The sequence below is a fragment of the Pistacia vera genome, unplaced genomic scaffold (assembly GCF_008641045.1).
Source record: "Pistacia vera cultivar Batoury unplaced genomic scaffold, PisVer_v2 Contig478, whole genome shotgun sequence".
Taxonomy (NCBI): domain Eukaryota; kingdom Viridiplantae; phylum Streptophyta; class Magnoliopsida; order Sapindales; family Anacardiaceae; genus Pistacia; species Pistacia vera.
The window spans coordinates 480201-493468 of record NW_022196310.1 but is presented as its reverse complement, the minus strand read 5'-3'; positions in this window follow the sequence as shown (position 1 = coordinate 493468).

Here is a 13268-nt window from a genome sequence, read left to right as displayed (position 1 = left end):
TCACAAATCTATATAAAATATTAGTGTTACAATACCCATAATATATGACTTTAATTGTTTATCATTTATTTATTTATTTTGATTCAATAAAAGTTAAGACTACTGGATTACTAGGTTGAATATCAGTTATTCTTTATAATAATTATTATTTAACCTTGTTTAAGGTTATTTAACATAAAGAATAAGAATGTAGATCATTGATCAATCTAAAACCCCTTTCCAATCTCTTCCCTTACAAAAGAAGACAATAATTGTATTTTTATAATAATTATTATTAGGAAACCCATATTTTTTGTTGGGTTAATTAGTATTTATTTGGATTTCAAATCCCATGTTACTATACGTCAGATATTGCTTGGGATTCTGAATTTGGACAAACAATTATATCTTGTCCCATTCCACTCTTCTTCTAACGGCTATCTAATTTCCATTGGTTTTTGTTTCTTCTTTCCCATCAAAACGACGTCGTTTCAATGGTTCCATTTTTTTCAATCATTCGCGAATAATTGCGTATAATTCGCGAAAATTATACGGATATCCCAAAAATTCGCGAATAATACGGCACCCATTAAAAAGTACGTGAATACGCGTTTATACGCGATATACGGCTGACCGTATAATTGCGTATAAAACGCGTATACTAACTAGGTATATAATACATAGATGAAATATGTATTGTATAGATATATAACAGTATAATTATAAAAGGTATGCATAGATACATTATAATTATGTATAGGTATAAAAGGTATAATACCTGTATAACTAGGTATGGTATACATAGGTATGTATAGCGACATAGATATACATACCTATGTATAACTAGGTATGGATAACATAGTTATGCATAGGCATACATAGATATAATAGGTATATATAGAATGTATGTCTATGTATACATATATCATTAACATAATTTTCAATGATAAAGTTTAAAATAAATGACAATGACATGAATCAATCAAAGTTTATCATATAATTTACAAATACTCATTATCAAGAGTCATGATAATGAGGTTTGTATCGATAATGAGTATTTGTAAAAAAAATTAATGCAGAATAAAAAACTCTTCCCAAACCAAAGATATAACAATAAGTAACTTCAATGTAAGCAATAAATGAGCAATTAATAACAAATATAAACACGAGAGAGAGAAGAGAAATGCTTAGAGATTTTATAGTGGTTCGGACCTTTGATCTCGAGCTTCCTACATCAACTTCTTCAAGGCAACCTCCTTGAAGTTCGACTAAAATCGGATTTCACCAATACAATAGTTTTCACAGGATTTCACCTCTAGACTTACATGATTTCATCCAAAGATATTTGATAAAAGGTTTTGTGAATGATTGCCTCTAAGCTAGGGTATTACACAATGGTTTCAAAGTTTCTCTCTAAAGATAGTAGTTTTAGTATAAATGAGAGATTGATTTTGATCAAGTGTGAGCTCTAGGGTTTGAACGTGAACTTAATTTATCAAAATTCTACTATTACATCTTTCTAGATCCAAATGCTTACCTACCCTATTACACCATTAAAAAATTAGGTTTAATAGAAAAAGCAAAGTCGTTAGGGTTGGAGTAAAGCCCTGTACTTTCAAAAAAAGAAAGTGATTGCATGAAAAGGGAAGAACAAGTAGTTTCTGAAGTAGGTCAATACAAATTGGTGCTCATCTTTCTTTAATTTCTTGAAGAACAATTCTACTTCACATATTTCATCTATACATGTTTCATCTATATGTATACATAGGTATATATAGGTATGAATACGTACACACATACCTATGTATACATTGGTATAAATACCTATACATATTTCATCTGTGTATACCTATACATACATATACATATTTTATCTATGACATTGTATACCTATGCACATAGTATGCATAGATATATTTTTGTATACATAGGTTTGTATACATAGGTATATGATAGACTTTCTAGTAAAGCCAACTACAAGTGTCCTTAATATTGTGGAGAATCCAATCAAAAGTTTTCTTAATCTTTGGAGAATCTAATCACAAGTATCCTTAATCTTCTAAGGAATCTAATCATAAGTATCCTTAACTTCAAGAGATAAATAGTCGATTTCCTTAATCTTCTAGGCAATCCAATCATACACTTCTTTATATACTGTTAAGTTGATATGATTATAGGTAACAAAAGTAGTCAGGAAAAGCCAACGCAATCAAAATGATGTTACCAAACTACCATCCAACTATAATGGATATGAAACTGATGATAGAGACCTTGATATGAAAGCAGTAACCTTATAAAGTTAAAAGTTGTTTTTCTCAGCTATAATAAAGTAGTATATGGTTGTTGCCAACAAAAATGTGTACAAATTCACTGGAAAGTAAAAGGGGACATGTTGAGTTTTTTGTGGGGGACATGGTATTTGTGAAGTTTTTGGCCGAATTGATACACTCACTTCATAAGAGATTTCTATAGAAGTATGAGGGCCTATTTCCCATTGTCAAGAGGATTGTAAATGTTGCTTATCAGTTGGGGCTACCCTTAAGACTTAACTTCCACCTAGTTTTCCATGTGAGTTTTTTGAAGTCTTATCATGCAGACATGAAAGATCCTTAAAAAAACGATCCCAAGTGTGTGCCATTTGGCACCACTTTCGCTTACAACAAGGACACCAAGGTCATTCTAGATACAAAGGTGGTTTACATACATAATTCTATTTTTATCATTGACCAACCAAATAAAAGCAATTAGGTTAGTTGTATAGGTATACATAGGTATATATGTATGCCTATGCATATACCTATTTAAGTATACTTATGTACATATGTCTATGTATATCTATGTACATAAGTATACATACATAGGTATGTATATACAATCATCTATGTATAAATATACATAAATATGTATACCTATATATACATATACATCGATATACATACTTATGTATATATAAGTACACATCAATGAAATATTTATAGGTATGTATGTATACCTGTAGATACCTATGTATACCTATTTATACCTACACATAGGTATGTATAGGTATACCTATACATATTTCATCTGCATAGGTATATATAGGTCTAAGTATGTATAGATGAAATATGTATAGGTATGTGTATGTATATACATAGGTATATATGTATCTATACATATTTAATCTATAGGTATATATCAGTAAGTATAAGTATAAATAAGTATACCTATGTGTGTATATATATATACAGTAAAACCTCTTTATAGTGATACTCTATATAAGAATAAACTCTATATAGTTATAAAAAAATATATTCCCAATTTGGGATAGTTATAAATAAGAATAAACTCCGCATTATAATAAGTTATAATTTTTCTAATTCCCGTCTTAAGGAAAGTTGCCTCCACATAGTAATAATTATATGTATATTGTAAAAAAAATATATGCTATATTACATTAAAGGTTTAAGATGAAATAAAATATTTATCTAAAGTTGTTTGAGACAATAAGTTATGCTTTAGAGTTGTTACTACATCTTTTAACTTGCGGGTACATTACTGGCTAGCATGAATATTTTCTTGTTGAAGCCAAAACATTTCTAGCTTCTCAAGCATGTTTAGAGCTTCTTGGTACAAAACTTTTTGTATTTCCGTACTATCATCCTCATAATTATTTCATTTCTCTTCTTGTCTAATTGTAGCAATGATTTATTCTTCTGTTAAAGCATATATGACTTGTTGCTCATTAAGATGATTAAGGAAGACATTAATATCCATTTGATTAATGTAGTGAAGTTGTCGAATTTGATCACTCAATTCTACAATGACTCTTTGATTCCTCTCATCCACTTCAATTGTAACTTCCAATTCATCAACATCGGGGGTCTTAATTTTGTAATGCTTAAAACAATTGACAATTGTCTGTGGCTTCACATCAATTGACCATGCATCAATTGCATTTACAATTCCATCAAAGACATTTATCTTTATTGGTTCCAAGACACAATCTTCTATCTGTTTCAAAAGTAGGCAATTGAAACGCTGAATTGAAACCCTAATACTATTAAAACATAAATTGTAAGTGTATATAAGTATACATAGATGAAATATGTATATGTATATATAACAGTATAAGTATAAAAGGTATGCATAGATACATATAATTATGTATAGGTATAAATAGGTATACATACCTATGTATAACTAGGTATGGATATACATAGGTATGTATAGGCATACATAGATATACATACCTATGTATAACTAGGTATGGATATACATAGGTATGTATAGGCATACATAGATATAAATAGGTATATGTAGAATATGCATGTCTATGTATACCTATAATCATTAACATAATTTTCAATGATAAAGTTTAAAAATTAAATGACAATGACATGAATCAATCAAAGTTTATCATATAATTTTACGAATACTCATTATCAAGAGTCATGATAATGAGTGTTTGTACTCCTGACAATGAGTATTTGTAAAAAAAATTAATGCAGAATAATAAAAACTCTTCGCCAAACCAAAGATATGAACAATAAGTAACTTCAATGATAAGCAATAAATGAGCAATTAATAACAAATAATAAACATGAGAGAGAGAAGAGAAATGCTTAGAGATTTTATAGTGGTTCGGACCTTTGATCTCGAGCTTCCTACATCAACTTCTTCAAGGCAACCTCCTTGAAGTTCGACTAAAATCGGATTTCACCAATACAATAGTTTTCACAGGATTTCACCTCTAGACTTACATGATTTCATCCAAAGATATTTGATAAAAGGTTTTGTGAATGATTGCCTCTAAGCTAGGGTATTACACAATGGTTTCAAAGTTTCTCTCTAAAGATAGTAGTTTTAGTATAAATGAGAGATTGATTTTGATCAAGTGTGAGCCCTAGGGTTTGAATGTGAACTTAATTTATCAAAATTCTACTATCACATCTTTCTAGATCCAAATGCTTACCTACCCTATTACACCATTAAAAAATTAGGTTTAATAGAAAAAGCAAAGTCGTTAGGGTTGGAGTAGAGCCTTGTACTTTCAAAAAAAGAAAGTGATTGCATGAAAAGGGACGAACAAGTAGTTTCTGAAGTAGGTCAATACAAATTGGTGCTCATCTTTCTTTAATTTCTTGAAGAACAATTCTACTTCACATATTTCATCTATACATGTTTCATCTATATGTATACATAGGTATATATAGGTATGAATACCTACACACATACCTATGTATACATAGGTATAAATACCTATACATATTTCATCTGTGTATACCTATACATATATATACATATTTTATCTATGACATTGTATACCTATGTACATAGTATGCATAGATATATTTTTGTATGCATAGGTTTGTATACATAGGTATATGATAGACTTTCTAGTAAAGCCAACTACAAGTGTCCTTAATATTGTGGAGAATCCAATCAAAAGTTTTCTTAATCTTTGGAGAATCTAATCACAAGTATCCTTAATCTTCTAAGGAATCTAATCATAAGTATCCTTAACTTCAAGAGATAAATAGTCGATTTCCTTAATCTTCTAGGCAATCCAATCATACACTTCTTTATATACTGTTAAGTTGATATGTTTATAGGTAACAAAAGTAGTCAGGAAAAGCTAACGCAATCAAAATGATGTTACCAAACTACCGTCCAACTATAATGGATATGAAACCGATGATAGAGATCTTGATATGAAAGCTAGTGTAAGTAGTAGTAACCTTATTAAGTAAAAGTTGTTTTTCTCAACTATAATAAAGTAGTAATGGTTGTTGCCAACAAAAATGTGTACAAATTCACTGGAAAGTAAAAGGGGACATGTTGAGTTTTTGTGGGGGACATGGTATTTGTGAAGTTTTTGGCCGAATTGATACTCACTTCATAAGGATTTCTATAGAAGTATGAGGGCCTATTTCCCATTGTCAGAGGATTGTAAATGTTGCTTATCAGTTGGGGCTACCCTTAAGACTTAACTTCCACCTAGTTTTCCATGTGAGTTTTTTGAAGTCTTATCATGCAGACATGAAAGATCCTTAAAAAAATGATCCCAAGTGTGTGCCATTTGGCACCACTTTCGCTTACAACAAGGACACCAGGTCATTCTAGATACAAAGGTGGTTTACATACTAATTCTATTTTGTCATTGACCAACCAAATAAAAGCAATTAGGTTAGTTGTATAGGTATACATAGGTATATATGTATGCCTATGCATATACCTATTTAAGTATACTTATGTACATATGTCTATGTATATCTATGTACATAAGTATCATACATAGGTATGTATATACAATCATCTATGTATAAATATCATATATGTATACCTATATATACATATACACGTGATATACATACTTATGTATATAAAGTACACGTCGATGAAATATGTATAGGTATGTATGTATACCTATAGATACCTATGTTACCTATTTATACCTACACATAGGTATGTATAGGTATACCTATACATATTTCATCTGCATAGGTATTATAGGTCTAAGTATGTATAGATGAAATATGTATAGGTATGTGTATGTATATACATAGTATATATGTATCTATACATATTTAATCTATAGGTATATATCGTAAGTATAAGTATACATAAGTATACCTATGGTGTATATATATATACAGTAAAACCTCTTTATAGTGATACTCTATATAAGAATAAACTCTCTAGTTATAAAAAAAATATTCCCAATTTGGGATAGTTATAATAAGAATAAACTCCCATATAATAAGTTATAATTTTTCTAATTCCCGTCTTAAGGAAATGTTGCCTCCACATAGTAATAATTATATGTATATTGTAAAAAAATATATGCTATATTACATTAAAGGTTTAGAAATAATATATTTATCTAAAGTTGTTTAGACAATAAGTTATGCTTTAAGTTGTTACTACATCTTTTAACTTGCGGTACATTACTGGCTAGCATGAATTTTCTTGTTGAAGCCAAAACATTTCTAGCTTCTCAAGCATGTTTAGAGCTTCTTGGTACAAAACTTTTTGTATTTCGTACTCATCCTCATAATTATTTCATTTCCTTCTTGTCTAATTGTAGCAATGATTTATTTCTGTTAAAGCTATATGACTTGTTGCTCATTAAGATGATTAAGGAAGACATTAATATCCATTTGATTAATGTAGTGAAGTTGTGATTGATCACTCAATTCTACAATGACTCTTTGATTCCCTCATCCACTTCAATTGTAACTTCCAATTCATCAACATCGGGGGTCTTAATTTTGTAATGCTTAAACAATTGCAATTGTCTGTGGCTTCACATCAATTGACCATGCATCAATTGCATTTACAATTCCATCAAAGACATTATCTTTATTGGTTCCAAGACACAATCTTCTATCTGTTTCAAAAGTAGCATTGAAACGCTGAATTGAAACCCTAATACTATATAAACATAAATTGAAATCCTAATATTGTACTACTAAAACATGAATTATGAAATAGAATTTTTGTAACTACACCTTATTAAGTTATAACCTCTTCATAGTAATAAATTAGTTAGTCCCACCATTATGACTATAGAGGGTTTTACTGTATATATATATGATAATATGTATATGTATGTATAAGAATAAAAGGTATGCATAGATGCACATTGTTATGTATACGATATATACCAATGTATACCTAGGTATGGATATACATAGGTATGTATAGGTATACATAGATATAAATAGGTATACATAGAATATGTATCTTTGTATACCTATAATCATAACATAATTTTCAATGATAAAGTTTAAAATTTTAAATGACAATGACATGAATCAATCAAAGTTTATCATATAATTTTACAAATCAATAATGCTTGTTGGATCAATTGATCGGCTCAAATAGGGATATATTTGACTTTCATGGTGATCCAGTATAAAAAACCTATTTGCCCTTAGTGAATTAAGAAGTAGAAAAGTGTTAATGGTGAGTGAGAGAATGAAATGAAAATTTCATTTCATTCTCTCTCTCATCATTAAGTCTAGAAATCAAATTCCAGGAAATATTTTCAAAATTTGGATTTGTTTAAAATATTGGATTTGTTATCAAATATTTAAATGTTATATAAATCTATCTAAAATAGTTTGAAAGTCCCATTTTACTGGCACAAACTACAACTTGTATTTATCATTTTGAAATCATCTTAGCATCTTATTATTAATTTATTCACCAACATAATTAAGTCAATTTCTAGTTCATTTGAACTCTAAAAGCAACTATGCTTTTTTTAAAATTAAAAAAAAAAGCATGTCCTCTGTGGACGTCGTGGTTAAGGCTTACTATATGATAATAGTTTCTATACACGTGCTCATGCCAACAATAGGGTGTTCAAAGAAACCGATTGGAACCAAACCGAAGGTACCGGGTTTGTTTCCGGTTCCTACCAGAATCGACCGTCAACGTAGGTTGCGGTTCCAAATTCGGAAACCCTCACTATGCGGTTCCAGTTCCAAATTTCGGTTCTAGGTTTCAGTTCTTACAATCAAGAACCGGAACTGGAACTAGGAACCGAGACTAATTAAAATAAAATTAAAGAGTTGGGGGGGGGGGGGGGGGGGGGGGGGTGTTAGAAAAACTTTTGTAGAAAAGTAATGTGAATCATTTATATTTATATTTCATAACATTTAAAGTAAGTTGGTTTGCTTTTGAGAATCCCCTTTACAAATAATGGAGTTTGTAATTTTGAATTTGATTTTATTTTTGTAACAAGTGCGCGGGGGTGGCGTGGTGGTATTTGTAAATTTTAAGGGTTTTTTTGCCATTTTAAAAACTTTTGGGGGTAATAATTTACAGGGTACCGGAACAGAATCAGAACCATTGTTACAGGTTAGATTCTGGTACCCAGAGACGAACCGCAGTTCTAGTTCCGATCCAATTTCAGAACTATCGTTTCGATTCGGTTCCGGTTCCTTTAAAAAATACAAGGTACCCAGAACCGAACACCCTACCAACAATTATAAGTTTAATTATAATTAAAACATTTGGGATAAAAATTCAATTTCAAACAAAATCTTATTCCATTAGGAAAAGCACTTGCTTTTGGAAATGCATAGTTCGTGTCAACGCTTTTTATTGTAAATTCAAAAGTTAATGTCAATTTCAAATCAGAAAGTTGATCACCGATGGTTTCTTTAATATTCTTTGTTTAAAGAATCAATTTTTTTTTGCTTTAATCTAACTGCCTAAACCAAAGTGCTAGGACTTGGAATTTAAAATAATATATTATATGCTTTCAGTGTCCTACTACAAACTTAAAGGGTCAAATATAAAACATAAATTAATGTTAAATCTGATATAGATCAAATGGCCAAACTTTAACACTTGGTTTTATAAACAAAGAAAATATTTCATTAAACCATCGACATGATTAAACAAAAACAAAAACATAAAATTGCAACAATTAAATCCAACATTTTTAAACTATTATACCCTAGAACTTGATGTATCATCCGAGATTTCAATTATTGGAGGGGCTGCAGACTGGGCTTCATTGAGTTCTTCAAAAGTATGGTAGTATTTGATGAAGGGGGACGGGTTCAGCAGAGTCACTCGAATATATTCCATCTCGAAATGTTTTTTCATCGTGAGAGAAGACCATCCAGTTCTTTCTTGAGCTCGTCAAGTTGGTACTTTTTGGTTTTGTATAATGTCTTCAGACCAGCTGGAGAAGCTGGTAGAGAAGGTACTGGTGGAATGGTATAACCCTTGAATTAGTAATTAAACACACACACATTTCTAGCTATCTCTATTTTATCAATATTCAGATCAATATACAAAATAGATTCAGATCAATATACATAAAACATTGATATATGGAAAACATTTTTTATACAGCTCTTTTATTTTATCCACACAACATTAAGATAAATATATAAAAAACATTTTTTATCCAGCTTTCTCTTTTTTATCCATACAACATTCAGATCAATATACATAAGATATTTTTTATCCAGCTCTATCTATTTTATCCACACAACATTCAGATCAATTATAGAAAACATTTTTTATCCAGCAACTATTTTATCACAATATGAACTAGCATATTCATTTGTTGGCGATACCTTTGTATGAAACTGAGTTGAAAATCAATGTGTTTCACTTTGGGTGCTTCTCTAAGGGATTACACTTGCAACCGATTCTAACACAAGAAAAAAGTATGCACTTGCATTTGGGATTACATTTGCAACTTTGGGTGATAAAACAATGTACCTTTACATGTTTTGTTCTGTTTTTTTAAAGAAATTTAATTATTACAATAAATTAATTCCTACTTTCCTACTTTCTAACTTCTATTCTTGGAAATATTGAAATAATCATTACTTTTCTCTCATCCTTCTATTTTTAACTGAGTGAATTGTTTTCCCTCCAAAAGGCAGGGTTTAGGAGCCAAAAATAATTTTATTTTACTAAAGGATAAATTTGTAAATCTACCTTCCCAAATTTTTTTTTGATACAAATCAACTAATCTAAATAACACTGTCCTTTCAGGAGTCATGATAATGAGTATTTGTAAAAAATTCAATGCAGAATAATAAAAACCTCCAACTACCCAAAGATCTGAACAATAATTAACTTCAATGATGAGCAATAAATGAATCATTAATAACAAATAATAAATGAGAGATAGAGAAAAGAAATGCTCAAAGATTTTATAATTGTGCGGAGCTTTGATCTCGAGCCTCCTTACATCCACTTCCTCAAGGCAACCTCCTTGAAGTTTCACTAGAATCAGATTTTGCCAATACAATAGTTTTCACAGGATTTTGCCTGTAGACTTACATGATTTCATCCAAAGATGTTTGATAAAAGGTTTTGTGAATGATTGCCTCTAAGCTAGGTTAATACACAATGGTTTCAAAGTTTCTCTTTAAAGATAGTAGTTTTAGTACAAAGGAGATTGATTTTGATCAAGTGTCAGCTCTAGGGTTTGAATGTGAACTTAATTTATCAAAATTCTACGATCACATCTTTCTAGACCTAAATGCTTACCTACCCTATTACAGCATTAAAAAAATTAGGTTTAATAGAAAAAGCGAAGTCATTAGGGCTGGAGTGGAGCCCGATACTTTCAAAAAAGAAAGTGATTGCATGAAAAAGGAAGAAAAAATAGTTTCTGAAGTAGGTCAATACAAATCGGTGCTCATCTTCCTTCAATTTCCTGAAGAACAATTCCACTTCACATATTTCATCTATACATGTTTCATCTATAGGTATACATAGGTATGTATAGGAATGTATACCTATACTCATACCTATGTATACATAGGTATGAAACCTATACATATTTCATCTATATATACCTATACATTACCCATACATATTTTATCTATGACATTGTATACCTATGTACATAGTATGCATAAATATATCTTTGTATATGTAGGTTTATATACATAGGTATATGATAGACCTTCTAGTAAAGCCAACTACAAGTGCCCTTAATATTATGGAGAATCCATTCATAAGTATCCTTAACTTCAGGAGATAAATAGTCGATTTCCTTAATCTTCTGGACAATCCAATCATAGACTTCTTTATATATTGTTAAGTTGAAATGTTTATAGGCAACAAAAGTAGTCAAGAAAAGCCCACGCAATCAAAATGATGTTACCAAACGACCGTCCAACTATAATGGATAAAAATGAAACAAATGATAGAGATATTGAGATGAAAGTAACAACCTTAAAAGTTAAGAGCTGTTTGTCTTAGCTATTATAAAGTAGTATATGGCTGTTGCCAATAGAAATGTGTAAAAATTTGTTGGAAAGTAAACGAAGACATGTTGAGTTTTTTGTGGGGGACATGGCATTTGTGAAGATTTTGGTCGGTCAACGCAAATTCAAACGCTCACTTCATAAGGGACTGTTGTAGAAGTATGAGGGCCTATTTCCCATTGTAAAGAGGATTGCAAATGTCGCTTATCAGTTGGGGCTACCCTCAAGACTTAACTTCCACCTAGTCTTCCATGTGAGTTTTTTGAAGTCTTATCATGTAGACATGGAAGATCCTAAAAAAACAACAAGCACAAGCATGTACCATTGGTGCCACTTTTGCATTCCATTAAATATTCTAACCCTTTAGAATAAAACCAATGCACTTTTGCCCTCATCATTAAATCCAATTCAATAATAATATTTAATAAATCCTTATTACTCTTGGTTAGTGCTAGCTATCCATGGATAATCATTTCTCAGCAATACATTAATTCGAATGCAATCATTTACGTCCGAACATCATTAATCTGATTAATGATATATATTACTCTTTCTCCTTGAGCTTGGTTTTATGTGTGACCATTTTGGTTCACTGTGATCTAGCCATGGGCCCAATATCGGATTTCGAATATGTTTCGTTATTATTCTTTATAATCGAAACTCCCACTAATTATGGTAGACGTCTAACAATGTTCCATAACTCCTAAACCACAATGAAGTGTAAACTTCAATGAACCTTTTCTAATCGTACGTATCATGTAGTAAAATCCCTCCGTTATTTAATCCCGATTAAGAATGGTTCATGGTATGTCAAAACCCTTAACTTAATCTTTAATCGAATTGTTAATCAATACAATGAAACTCGTCAACATGAAACTACTTTTCATCTGACATTCATTATACTCTGGCCAGATATTTCATTTTTCAATGTTTATTGACATTCGTCTAAGAACTCAAGATTGGACTATTTTGAGTTAATGGATCTCATCTTGACCATCACTTGTCCTCGCACATGAATAACATATGACTAAATTGGCTTATTATATAAGACATGAGTAGGCTTGTGCTTATACACCATATGAACCATATGCATCATATGTTGAATCCAACCGTAATGTCTCAGGTCTAAGGATCAGTGGTACACTAGCATGATCCTACGATGCATCATTAACCACATCCATGTGATTCATTGTAATTGGTCGTATTTGATAAACAGTTCACTAATCGTTTGTCCATGCTAATGCCTTAGTGACATGCCTCTTATAATCACTCACACTCATACCATCACATGATATTCAATAGAGACATTCAGCATGCCTACTATGCAATGTTATTGCCCAATTAACATTACTTGTGTAGGAAATTCTTCGATAATTTGATCTTCTAAAGATCCGTGTCATCTGGACATTTCACATGCAATATTAAATATAATATAAATGAAGCAGTAAATCAACATGTGAAATAAGAACACTTTCTTTTATTCATAATACATTTACAAGATATAATGTCTTGAAACCAACAAAACAATTGGTTCCTTGGGCATACACTAACACA